General features: G+C 44.5%; 1 long non-coding RNA gene across 2 annotated transcripts in view; it reads right to left on the bottom strand.

Moving 5' to 3' along the window:
• The window catches only part of LOC132834425 (uncharacterized), a 65,567-nt gene extending 54,552 nt beyond the window's left edge, over positions 1 to 11,015 (bottom strand). Inside the window, exons 1-2 of one of the 2 annotated variants that reach the window (XR_009647181.1) lie at positions 10,925 to 11,015; positions 741 to 1,023 (exon numbers count right to left, since the gene is read on the bottom strand). This is a non-coding gene — a long non-coding RNA (uncharacterized LOC132834425). Of the gene's footprint in view, positions 1 to 740; positions 1,024 to 6,355; positions 6,429 to 10,924 lie in introns of those variants that run through there. The other variant, XR_009647182.1, reaches the window with a different exon arrangement.
• Between the last annotated feature and the right edge of the window lie 2,777 nt (positions 11,016 to 13,792).

Raw genomic sequence — 13,792 nt, 5'->3', positions numbered from 1 at the left:
CACGCCCACACAGACACGTATCCAACACACATGACCACACAGACGTGTCCACAACACACACGACCACACAGACAGGTCTCCAACACATATACTCACGCAGACACATCCACAACACTCATGTCCACGTGCCCCCAACTCACACGCCCATGCAATGTGCCCCCAATATACACGTCCACATAGACATGTCCCCAACATACACGCCCACACAGACACGTCCCCAACATAAATGCCCATGCAGATGCCTCCCCAACACACATGAACACGCAGACACGTCCCCAACACACACACACAAGCAGATGTGTCCCCAACATAAACGCCCATGCAAACACGTCCCCACCAAACATGCCCAAGCAGACGTGACCCCAACACACACGCCCATGCAGTCATGTCCACAACACACACACCCACACAAACGTGCCCCAACACACTGGTCCATGCAGACGCATCCACAACACACATACCCACGCAGACACATCTCCAACGAACACACCCACGCAGACACATCCCCAACACGCACAACCACGCAGACCCTTGTCCAACACACATGTCTTAAGTCTGTGAGGGAGTGCATGTGTGAGTGTGGGAGTGTGTGTGTCTATAAGGGTGTGTGTGGGTGTCTGTGTGCACGTCTGTGTGTACCTGTGTCCATGTGTATGTGAGAGTGTGTGTGTGTGTGTGTGTGTGTTTTTATGTGTGTGTGTGTAGGAATATCTGTGTGTGTGTAGTGCAATGGTGATCACCTGTAATGTGACATGAACCCAAGGTCCCAGTTGAGGCCCTCCCTATGGGTACCGAACTTAGCTATCAGCCTCTGCTTGGCCACTTTTCTCTGCTGCCTGTCCCGAAGTCCACCTTGGAGGATGGTCACCCGAAGGTCTGACGCTGAATGTCCTGGACCAGTGAAGTGTTCCCCAACTGGGAGGGAACCCTCCTGTCTGTTGATTGTTATGCGGTGCCCATTCATACGTTGTTGCAGCCTTTGCTCGGTTTTCCCCAATGTACCATGCCTCCGGGCATCCTTGCCTGCAACGTATAAGATAGACAACATTAGCTGAGTCACATGAGTACCTGCCATGTACAAGGTGAGAGGTGTTCCCACGCGTAATAGTGGTATCTATGTCCACAATCTGACACGTCTTGCAGCGTCCACCGTGACAGGGTTGTATGGAGTTGTCCTGAGAGCCGGGCAGTTTGCTGCGAACAATGATCTGTTTGAGGTTTGGCAGTTGTTTAAAGGCAAGTAGTGGAGGTGTGGGGAAGGTCTTGGTGAGGTGCTCATCCTCATTGATAATGTGTTGCAGGTCATGAAGAACAGAGCATAATTTTTCAGCTCCTGGGAAGTACTGAACAACGAAGGGTACCCTGTCAGTTGCAGCACGTGTCTGTCTCCTGAGGAGGTCATTACAGTTCCTTGCTGTGGCACGAGAGGGGGGTAGGGGTGGGGAGAAAGTAACTATAGGTGAACAGGGATGGGGCTGGAGGAGATGACCTGGGGGTTGCAGTGAGAGAGAGACTCACTGAGATTCGTGTATAGAGAGGAGGAAAACTTCTTCAAGGCAGTGAGTCTCTCTCTCACCAAAACCTCCAGGTCATCTCCTCCATCTCTCCACTCTGAAGGCACCCTGCCTCTATTCCTAATGAAGGGCTTTTGCCCGAGACAACGATTGTCCTGCTCCTCAGATGCTGCCTGACCTGCTGTGCTTTTCCAGCACCACTCTAATCTAGACTCTGAGAAGTTTCTCAACCCCATTTTCCCATCTTCTCCCCACAACCTTTTATCCCTTTAACAATCAAGAACCCATCTATCTCTGTCTTTAATATACTCAATGATCTGGCTAAAACAGCCTTCTTTGGCAATGAATTCCATCGATTCACCACTCTCTGACTGAAGAAGTTTCTCCTCATCTCTGTTCTGAAGCTCCTTCCCTTTATTCTAAGGCTGTGCCCTCGGATCCCAGTCTCAAATGCTAATGGAAACATCCTCCCAACACCCACTCTGCCAGGCCTTTCAGTATTCTGTAAATTTCAATTAGATCCCATATCCTTCAAAACTCCGAGTCTCGGCCCAGGGTCTCAACGTCCCTCCTATGGGATGGATGGGTTGGACCGAAGGGTCTATTTCCGTGCTGTACATCTCTATAGCTCTATGTTAAGCTTTTCATTCCTGAGATCATTCTCGTGAACCTCGCTTGGACCCACTCCCAAGGTAGAGATATGGGGCCCAACACTACTCACAATATTATAATTATGGTCTGACCAGAAACGTATTAACCCTCTGAAGTACATCCCTACTTTTATGTTTGTGCTCTTGAAATAAAAACCAATATTGCATTTGCCTTCCTAACTACCGACCCAACTTGCAAGTTAACCCTAACACAATTCTGGATTAGGACTTCCAAGTTCCTTTACGCTTCAAATTTCTGAATTCTCTCCCCATTTAGAAAATAGTCTATGCCTCAATCCTTCCTACCAAAGTTCATGACCTCAAACTTTCCCACATTATATTCAATCTGCCACTTCTTTGCCCAATCTCCTAACCTCTCGAAATCTTTCTGCAGAGTCCCAGCCTCCCAGCCTCCTCAATACTACCTGTCCCTCCATCTATCTTTGTATCATCTGCTAACTTACTTGAATGCTCACAGTTCCTGCATCTAGACCATTCATGTAAAATGTGAAAAGTTGTCGTTCCAACACTGACCCTTGTAGAATTCAACTAGTCACCAGCTGCCATCCTGAGAATGACCCTTTTATCCCCCACTCTCTGATTGTCAGGCAGAAAGAAATCTTCTATCCATACTCGTACCTTACCTCTAACACCACGGGCTCTATGGGCTCTTTCATATCGACCTGATGCTTCTAAATTTCATCTGAAAAAACATCAATCTCCACACCGACAACTCTCAGCTTCACCCCATCATCACCTCTCGATACCCTCATCACTTCTAAACTGTCACACTGTTTGATATCCAGCACCATATCAGCAAACATTGCTTCCAACTAAATTACAGGAATCAAAAGCTCCTATCTTTTAATCCTTGTGACAAACTTCAGTGCCTACTTACCAGCTCCATTCTTCTGTCTGGTCGCTGTTTGAGGCTGAACTATCCTGTTCACAATCTGGGTATCAGTTACACATGTATGTTTAGGGAGGAGATGGTTATATGTTATTGAACTGGTCATCCAGAGGTCCAAGCTAATGTTCTCAGGATCACGGTTCAAATCACACCAAAGCAGAGGTGGAATTTAAATTCAATTTCTACATTGAGTCATAGAGCCATACAGCACAGAAGCAGACCCCTTCGATCCAACCAATCCATGCCAAACATAATCCCAAACTAAACTATTCCCACCTGCTGCTCCTGGCTCATATCCCTCCAAACCTTTCCTATTCACGTACTTATCAAAATGTCTTTTAACCATTCTAATTGTACCCACATCCACCACTTCTTCAGGAAGTTCATTCCACACATGAACCACCCTCTGTGCTAAAGAAAACACATCCTTCCAAGCCTTTTAAAAATCTTTCTCCTCTCACCTTAAATATGTGCCTCCTAGTCTTGAAATCCTCCATCCTCAGGAAAAGACAACTCCCACTAACTCTATCAATACCCCTCACCTCAGCACTGGGGAAACCACAGTGATTATCATGAAAAGAACACATTTGGTTCACTAATGTCTTGTCGGACAATCTCCTGTTCTGAGGAACATGTGACTCCAGACTCACATCAACTCTGACTCTGAACTGCCCTCTGAAATGGGGAAACAAGCCACTTACTTCAAGCTCAGTTACAGATGGACAACAAATGTTGGCCTTGCCAGTGACATACACATCCCATGAAAATACTTTGTAAAAAAATATGATTTTCAAGTTGAATATTAGATTACTTACAGTGTGGAAACAGGCCCTTCGGCCCAACAAGTCCACACCAACCCTCTGAAGAGCAACCCAACCAGACCCATTCCCCTACATCTAAAACTACGGGCAATTTAGCATGGCCAATTCACCTAACCTGCACATTTTCTTTTTAACTGTGGGAGGAAACCCATACAGACATGGGGAGAATGTGCAAACTCCACAAAGACAGTTGCCTGAGGTGGAAATTGAACCCAGGTGTCTGGCACTATGAGGCAGCAGTGCTAACCACTGTGCCACCATGCCACCCATATCTGATCAAATATCCATACGCTTATCAAGATTATTTATTTCCACCTCCATCATTTCATCACCAACATTCCCTGCTCATTTGCTGCTGAAACTCTCAGCCACACCTTTGCTCCCTCTAGAATTGCTTATTTCCATGCACTCCTCATCTACACTCTCATGCCCTGAATCTCACAAAGTCCTGCCCACCCATGGGCTTGCTCACCTCCTCTGGTTCCAAGTTAAGGAACACATTCATTTATAAATTCTCATCCCTGTTTTCAAATCCTTCCATGACTTTGTTCCTTCCTATTTCTGTAATATCCTCCAGCCCACAATGTTCTAAGATGTCTGTGCTCATTTAATACTGGCCTTTTTGGCCAAACCCTAACCCTAATTGATTCACCATTGGTGGCCAAGTCTTCAGCTACCTCTTGCTTTACCTTCAACTCTCTCCATTTCCAATCTCCCTCTGTATCGTTTCTTCTGCAAATCTTTGTGCCCTCTCCCTATGTTGCCTGTTCACTTTGACCCTTTGTATTTCTCATCTCCCCTTCCAGCTGCCCCCTCCTTTTCCTATGTCCTCCTATTACACTCCCTTAAGTGTTCCCATAGGATTTGCCATATATCAAAATTAATTAAATTAACTGGATTTTCATCATATGGACCCATGACGTGTGCAAGAAAACTATCCAATAAAAAGTATGAAGTTATGGGGGTGAAACTCGGAAAATGGTCGCAGTAAGACATTCATTCAGAGAGCTGACACAAACATGAATAGTCCAAATGGTCTCCTTTGGCACTGAACAAATTCTATAATTCTTGGAACATGTGAGATTACTTGCATTCTATCCTAAAGGGGCTGAATGCAGAGCTCAGGAAGTAAGAGACAGGCCATTACAAGTCTACCAAATGCCCACACACCTACATATCTCCAAAATCAGAAATCTGATTGATCATCTCCTGCCCGTCCCCAGCTCAGCCTGACACCAATCATCAAAAAAAAATGAAGAGGGAGGAAATAAAACTTTGTGAGCAAACTTGTAAGTACTATCAAGATCGCCAGCTAAAGCTCCTTTATGAACCAAAGAGATCATAAGCCCCTTCGAGAATGAGGTTGGGGAAATAATAATTGGGAGCCAGGAAATAGTGGATAACTACTTTGCATCTGCCTTCAGAGTAAAAGACGTTCATACCATTCCAAAATTACTAAATGTTCACCAGACAAAAGCAGGAGAGGAAATAGGTCTAACGTAGTTTGCTAAACTTGGATGGCACGGAAGAATTGTACCAAAGGGTCTGTTTCCGTGCCCTTTGATTCTGTGACTCTGAAATATTAGAATTATCAAAAGAGAAGAGGTGCTGGAGAAACTACCTGGGTGACACGGTGGCCCAGTGGTTAGCACTACTGCCTCACAGCGCCTGAGACCCGGGTTCAGTTCCCGACTCAGGCGACAGACTGTGTGGAGTTTGCACGTTCTCCCCGTATCTGCGTGGGTTTCCTCCAGGTGCTCTGGTTTCCTCCCACAGTCCAAAGATGTGCAGGTCAGGTGAATTGGCCATGCTAAATTGCCCGTAGTGTTAGGTAAGGGGTAAATGTAGCGGGGTATGGGTGGGTTGCGCTTCGGCGGGTCGGTGTGGACTTGTTGGGCCGAAGGGCCTGTTTCCACGCTGTAAGTAATCTAATCTAATCTAATCTAAAGGCCAATAAAGTTCATAGGCCTAATGGAATGCTTCTCAAGATATCAAAGACAGGAGCTACAGAGATAGTGGACACACTGGTAGGAATCTTCCAGGAATTCTTCAAGTCTGAAAAACTCCCAGAGGATTGGGAAACTGTCAATGTGACACATTTATTTAAAAAGGGAAGGGGGTAAACAAAACCAGACAATTATAAGCCAGTTAGTTGAACTGATATTGCTCCTGGAGAAATATTGCTGCAATGTAAAGGATGTAATAGCAGACCATTTGAAAATGCAGAACTGCTCGAGCAGAGGGAGCATGGCCACATAAAGGGGAAACCGTGCCTCACAATTTTACTAGAATTCTTTGAGGCGGCAACAAGCAGAACAGATAAAGGAGAAGCAGTGGATGTTATACATTTGGATTTTCAGGAGGTGTTTAATAAGGTATCACACATTACACTACTTTACAACATAAGCCATGATGGGAAGGTGCTGGTGTGAGACTGAGGTGGACAAAGTCAAAACTCACACGACACCTGGTTATAGTCCAACAGGTTTGTTTGAAAACACAAGCTTTCAGAGCCTTGCTCCTTCTTCAGGTGCTGCTGAGGGATGATATATCAGACACAGAATTTATAAACAAAATATCAGTCATACAACTGATGCAAATGTACTGAGCAAACCTAGATGACTTTTAAGTCTTTAATCAGTTAGAATGGAAGTGCACCCTCTCACGCACTGTCTTACCCACTCACAGACAGACACATACGCTCTCATTTCTCTCTCTCTCCACGCCCCCCAACCCCCACCACCCTCCCCCACCCACCCCCCCACCCCACCCCCCTCTCGCACACACATGATCTCCACCTCTGCCACAGGGATCAGTGCTGGCACCACAATTATTTACCGTGCTTCTTAATGACTTGGATGCAAATAGTGAATGTCCTGAAGCTAAATTTGCAAATGGGGCTAAAAATAAGTGGGAAGGCTATCGGTGTGGATGACACAAACAATTTGAAGAGGGATACAGACAGGTTACGTGAGTGGGCAAACATTTGGCAGGTGGAAAATGTGAGGTAATGCCCTTTGACAGGAAGAATAAAGGAGCTGAATACTTAAATCGGGAAAGACTGCAGAAAGCTACAGACCAGAGGGATTCAGGAATCCTCGTCCATAAATCACAAATATATCCAAGTTCAGCGGGAAATAAGGAAGGCAAACGGAATGTTGGCCTTTACTTCAAAGAGAATGGCATTTCAATGTAGGGTACTGTGAGAGGTACCTGTAAAGAATGTTGTTTCTGCAAAGAATTGAGTTTGTTTAAAGTACTAAAAGAATTTAAATGTGCTTACATGAGTAAAAGCTAGTGTTAGCATTTTGCAAATCCTCAAGTGAGGTTATACTCAGAAATAACGAACTAAGAAATAAGGAAGTTGTGAGAAATAGAGAAGTATGTTGCTTTTGCAGAAAGCTAATACTGCTGACAAGCTAAGAATTGCAAGAGTAAAAGCTCAATTATTAAGCTTCTAGGTAGATAAGGGTATGTGTGTACCAGAAAGAGGAACAATAAGCAGACATAATGCTGAGGATAGTTGCAAGGAAATGATAAGATTAGCAGCCCTCTTTGTGTACTTGGAAAAGGAGAACAATGCAAAACCACTAACTTAATATGTGATAGTGGCTTTGCAAGATGGTTACACCGTATATTCCAGAAAACAGAAGGGGAGTTTAATTTAGATAAAGAGAAGTCACATGGTGGCCGTTAAGCCAATAGGTAGGATAAAGGGAGTGGGAGAAGTGATCTCATGCGGCACCAAGGGTATAATTATGTACATGTTCCAATGCTCAGGGCTCATTTGCTTAATGCGTCTGAAGCCCTTACTTGCAAGTTCGTAAATAAATTGCCATGTTTCCAGCTTTTGGTGGTCTCAGCTAATTTTATTGAGTTTGTTTCTAACAGTGCTATTGTTCCAAATTGGCCTCCTCCCACCTCTATCAGCATGCCAATCACCCACCAATCCTGTCCTAACTTACCAATCCAGCTCCAAGCACCGCAATACACCAATTTAAAACACTCATCAATATATTAATCATTTTGCAACAACATATCCCTTCCTAATCTAGTTGTCTTGTCCACAGAAGATATATGATTTATCACACAGGCAGAGCATAAGTATCTGGATGAACATCTGAAACTTTGTAGGAGCAACAGCAAAATGTGTTAATCAAGAAAATATATTTCACCTTCCACCTAATACAGCATAGATAAAGAGGTACTAGTGACATGTTGATTTATGAATAGCTGAGGAAAGGTCACTGAACTTAAAACATTAACTTTTCTCTCTTCACAGATGCTGCTGGACCTGCTGAGTTTCTCCAGCAATTTCTGTCATTGTCTAACTCAGCCTGATATATATTTAATCAGTGTGCCTCATTGCTTACTTGGGAGAGAATGCAACAATCACCAAAAACACCTACAATCCTCAAGAGAATAAATTCTCCTTGAACGATCTTCAATGGGAAACCTTCAGTTTTAAACAGAGCCCCTAACTTGTAGATTCCCTCAGGAGATGAAATATCTTTCAGGCCTCAAAGCCTGCTTCTACCTTCTCCCCAGACTTCACAAACAGAATTGACCCATCTCTCACCCTGCTCCAGCCCGTCTGAAATCAGGTCTACATATTTTGTCTCTATTTTTTCTCTCTTGGTCAGTCTCTTCACACTTACATTTATGATTCTTCTGATACTTTACATTAGTCCCACAATTTCCAGTTTCTGGGACTGAGCTGCTTCCTCTTCACCATGGATGTGCAATCCCTCAACACATCCATCCTCCATCAGGATGGTCTAAAGGCACTCTGCTTCTTTCTTGAAAGGAGGCATGAACAGTTCCCATCATGCACCACACTCCATCATCTGGCTGAGTTTGTTCTCACTTTAAATAAGGTATCCTTTAACTCCTCTCACTCTCCAGGTCAAGGGAGTGGATATGGACACCTGTATGGGTCCTAGTTCTGACTGTCCCTTTGTTGAGTCTGTGAAACATTTCTTGTTCCAGTCCTACTCAGGCCCCCTCTCACAACTCTTTCTCCAATACACTGATGATCATTAATGCTCTCATCTGGAATTGGAAAAAAATATCAGTTTTGACTTGAACTTCCATATTTCTTTCACCTTTGCCTGGTCTATCTCTGACACTCCCCTTCCCTTCCTCAATTTTGATTTTTTTTTTGATAAGAGGTTGCCTACCAATACCCACTCCAACCTCTCCAACCCCCTACAGTTAACACCTCCTCATACCCTGCTGTTGAAAGGACTCCATTCCATTTGCCCTGTTCCTCTGCAACCCTGTTCTCATAATGCCACCTTCCACAGCGTGCACTCCTTTATCCTCAACCAAAGATTCCTCACCACCATGGGGGGGACAGGGTTCTCAGTCAGGTCCAATCTATTTTCCACAATTCTACCTCCAACTCTTCTCCGCCTTCCCAGAATAACGATAGTCATAGAGTCATAGAGCTGTATAGCACGGAAACAGACCCTTCAAGCCAACATGTCAATGCCGACCTGATATCCTAACCTAATCTAGTCCCATTGGCCAGCACATGGCCCATCTTGCTCTTAAACCCTTCCTATTCATATACCCATCCAGATGCCTTTTAAATGTTGCAATTATATCATCCTCCACCATTTCCTCATTCCACACACAATGCTTGGGAAAGTTCCCCTTAGGTCCCAGTTAAATATTTCCCCTATCACCCTAAACCTATGCCCTCTAGTTCTGGACTCTCTGACCACCCACCCACCCCCACCCTACAACCCAACCCCTGCCCCAACCCAGGGAAAAGACTTTGTCCATTTAGCCTATCCATGTCCCTCATGATTTTATCAACATAAACCTCGATAAGGTCATTCCTCAGCCTCCAACACTCCAGGAAAAATATCCCCAATCTAATCAGGCTCTCCCTCGAGCTCAAACCATTAACTCTGGCTCAAATCCTTGTAAATCTTTTCTGAACCCTTTCAAGTTTCACAACATTTTTCCAATACAAGAGAGACCAGAATTGCACACAATATTGCGAAGTGGCCTAATCAATGTCCTGTACAGCCACAGCATGACCTCCCAACTCCTATACTTGATGCTTTGAGTACTAAAAGAAAGCATACCAAACACCTTCTTCACTATCCTGTCTACCTACGACTCCACTTTCAAGGAGCGATGAATTTGCACTACAAGGTCTCTTTGTTCAGCAACAATCCTCAGAACCTTCCTTTGTCCTCAGTTTCCACTTCACCAGTCTCCTCCATTCAAAGGACCATCCTCAGCCATTTCCTGAACGTCTCACAAGATGCTACCGGCAACATCATTCCCTCCTCTCCACAATGAGCATTCCCAGGGATCACTCTCTCTCTGGTTCACTCTTCCATCATTCCTACTAGTTCCTCATCCCCACTCTCCCTGTGATATTGGTGAGAGCAAAACCAGGCAGGGTGACTACTTTGCTGAACACCTTTGCTTTGTCTGTAAGAATGATTCTGACCTTCTAGTTCCTTGTCATTTCAATAAACCATCTTGCTCCCATGCTGATGTGACTGTCCTGGGCCTGCTATATTGTTTCAACAAAGCTCAACACAACCTGGAGGAACAGTATCTCATTTTCTACTTCATAGATACGTTACAGCCTTCAGGACCCAACATGGAATTCAACAATTACAAACTGTGAACACACATTATACCCCCCCTCCCTGTCTTGTTGGCTTTGTGCCCAGTACAGTGGACTTATTTTCTCCTATTCAAACTGATCATGAACACTATTTGACATTTCAGTCTCTCTTTTACAATTATTGAAACCCCTTTTGTCTTCTGCTCTGGGCACCCTCACAGTTTGTTCCTCTTGCTCCTTCTCTCCCTCTGTCAACAGCATAAAAACTTTCACTTTCCAACCCCTTTCAGTTCTGAAATGACATGTCTGACTTGAAATGTAACTCTGTGTCTCTCTCCAATAAATGAGACCTGATCTGCTAGATTTCTCCGGTATTTTCTGTTTTTATTTAACATCCTGCAAAAGCTGATCAGAGAACAAAAAAAACCACTTACTTCAGTTTTTCAATTTCTTTCAGGCAGTTGCAAATGAAGAAATGAAACTAAGTAATCCACTGAAATTGATCACAGAATCAAAAGCCAAGCTCGGACCAACTTATGCTTGGAATAAAAGTGAGTTCATGCAACGTTTCCAACAAGTTTCAACAACAAGTCATAAGACAGGGTACAGAAAGGGTCAAGGATCTGACTTCAGACACATCAGATGAGAAGACAACAGTGGGGATTGGAGCAGTCAACACAGGACCAAGGGGACATTTATCCTTAAACGCACACAGTACATGAACGAAGGAAATGAGCTTGTAGCACAGATTGAAATAGAGTCATAGAGCTGTACAGACGGAAACAGACCCTTCAGTCCAACTTGTCCATGTCGACCAGATATCCCAAGCTAATCTCGTCCCATTTGCCAGCATGTGGCCCATATCCTACTAAACCGTTCGGATTCATATACACATCCAGATGCCTCTTAAATATTGCATTCAATTTATTATCATGTGTACCAAGGCACAGTGAAGAGCTTTGTTTTGCGAGCAATACAGGCAGATCATAGCGTTAGGTAACACAGAAAGTAAATAATGGGTACCGGCAGCAAAAACAAAAACACAGGTACAGGCGAATGTTAAGAGTGTGTGAGTACATTCAGTATTCTAACAGTAGGGTGGTAACTGCTTCAAAAGTGGCTGATGGGTGTGTTCTGGTTTCTGTACCTTCTCCCTGATGGTAGACATTGTAAAAAAACATTGCCAGGATGGGATGGATCTTTGAGAATGCTGGCTGCCTTTCCTTAACAGCGGGCCTGGTGGATGGATTCTATGGATGGGAGGTTGGTCTTTGTGATTGTCCAGACCCAGTTCACCACTCTCTGTAACTGTCTCCGATCTTGAATGGTACAGTTGCCATACCAGGTAGTGATACATCCAGACAGAATGCTCTCTATGATGCACCTATAAAAGCTGGCAAGGGTATTCACCGTCAGACCAAATTTCCTCAGCTGCCTGAGGAAGAAGAGACATTGTTGGGCCTTTGTAACCAGTGCATCCACATGAAGAGTCCAAGAAAGCCTGTTGTGGATGACCACTCCCAGGAGCTAGATACTCTCCACTCCCTCCACCTCTGTGCTGTTAATGTGTTGGCGGGGCATGAGTAACATCCTGCCAATAGTCAATAATGAGTTCTTTGGTTTTGCTGGCATTAAGAGGTAGGCTGTTCTCAGTGCACCATTTTTCCAGGTCTTCCACTTCCCCTCTGTAGTCTGTTTCATCGCTATCTGAGATTCGACAGATGATTGTGATGGCATCAGTGAACCTATAAAAAGCATTAGTCTGATATTTATTGACGCAGTCATGGGTATTAGTGAGTACAGTAGGGGCTGATTACACAGCTCTGGAGGGCTCCAGTGTTGAGTGTTAGTGGGGATGAAATATTGTCTCCAATCTTCACTAATTGCGGCCTGTGGGTCAGGAAACTGAGAATCCAGTTGCAGAGAGTGAGGCTGTTGCAATTGTACCAACCTCCACTACTTCCTCTGGCAGCACATTCCACACACGCACCAACCTCAGCATGAAAAAGCTGCCCCTTCAGTCCCTTTTATGTCTTTCCCCTCTCATCCTAAACTGATGCCTTCTACTTCCCATTCCAGGGAAAAGACTTTGTCCATTTATCCTATCAATGCCCCTCATAATTTTATAGATATCTAAGAGGTCACCCCTCAGCCTCCAACACTCCAGGGAAAACAGCGTCAGCCTACTCAGCCTCTCCCTACAGCTCAAATCCTCCAACCCTGGCAACATCCTCATAAAGCTTTTCTGAAAACTTTCAAGATGCACAAATTCCTTCCAAGTGGAAGGAAAACAGAACTGCATACAGTATTCCAAAAGCGGCCTAACCAATATCATGTACAGCTGCAACATGACCTCCCAACTCCTATTCTCAATGCTCTGACCAATAAAGGAAAGCCTGCGATTCTACTTTCAAGGAGCTATGAACCTGCACTCCAAGGTCTCTGTTTAGCAACGCTCCCTATAACCTTACCATTAAGTGTATAAATCCTGCTAAGATTTTCTTTCCCAAAATGCAGCACTACACATTTATCTAAATTAAACTCCAGCTGATACTTCTCAGCCCATTGGCCCATCTGGTCCAGATCCTGTTATAATCTGAGGTAACCTTCTTCGCTGTCCTCGAAACCTCCAATTTCGGTGTCATCTGCAAACTTACTAATCGGAAGTCAAATGTTCACATCCAAAGCATTTATATAAATGACAAAAAGTAGTGGACCCAGCACCGATCCTTGTGGCACTCTACTGGTCACAGGCCTCCAGTCTGTAAAACAACTCTCCATCACCACCCTCTGTCTTTTATCTTTGAGCTAATTCTGTATCCAAATGGCTAGTTCTCCCTGTGTTCCGTGTGATCTAACCTTGCTGATCAGTCTCCCATAGGGAACCTTGTCGACTGCCTCACTGAAGTCCACATAGATCAGGTCCACCATTCTGCCCTCATCAATCCTCTTTGTTACTTCTTCAAAAAACTCAATCAAGTTCATGAGACATGATTTCCCACACACAAGCCATGCTGATTATTCCTAATCAGTCCTTGCCTTTCCAAATACATATCAATCCTATCCCTCAGGATTCCCTCCAACAACTTGCCCACCACCGATGTGAGGTCTATAGCGTCCTGGCCTTACCACCCTTCTTAAATGGTACCACGTTAGCCAACCTCCAGTCTTTCCAGCACTTCACCTGTGACTATTGATGATACAAATATCTCAGCAAGGGGCCCAGCAATCACTTCTCTAGCTTCCCACAGTCGGTGGGTACGGTGCTGTGGCCATTACAAAGACATAGCTGCAAGGGGATC

The sequence above is a fragment of the Hemiscyllium ocellatum genome, chromosome 39, assembly GCF_020745735.1.
Source record: "Hemiscyllium ocellatum isolate sHemOce1 chromosome 39, sHemOce1.pat.X.cur, whole genome shotgun sequence".
In the NCBI taxonomy this organism is placed as follows: Eukaryota; Metazoa; Chordata; class Chondrichthyes; order Orectolobiformes; family Hemiscylliidae; genus Hemiscyllium; species Hemiscyllium ocellatum.
This window is presented reverse-complemented; position numbering and strand designations above follow the sequence as displayed.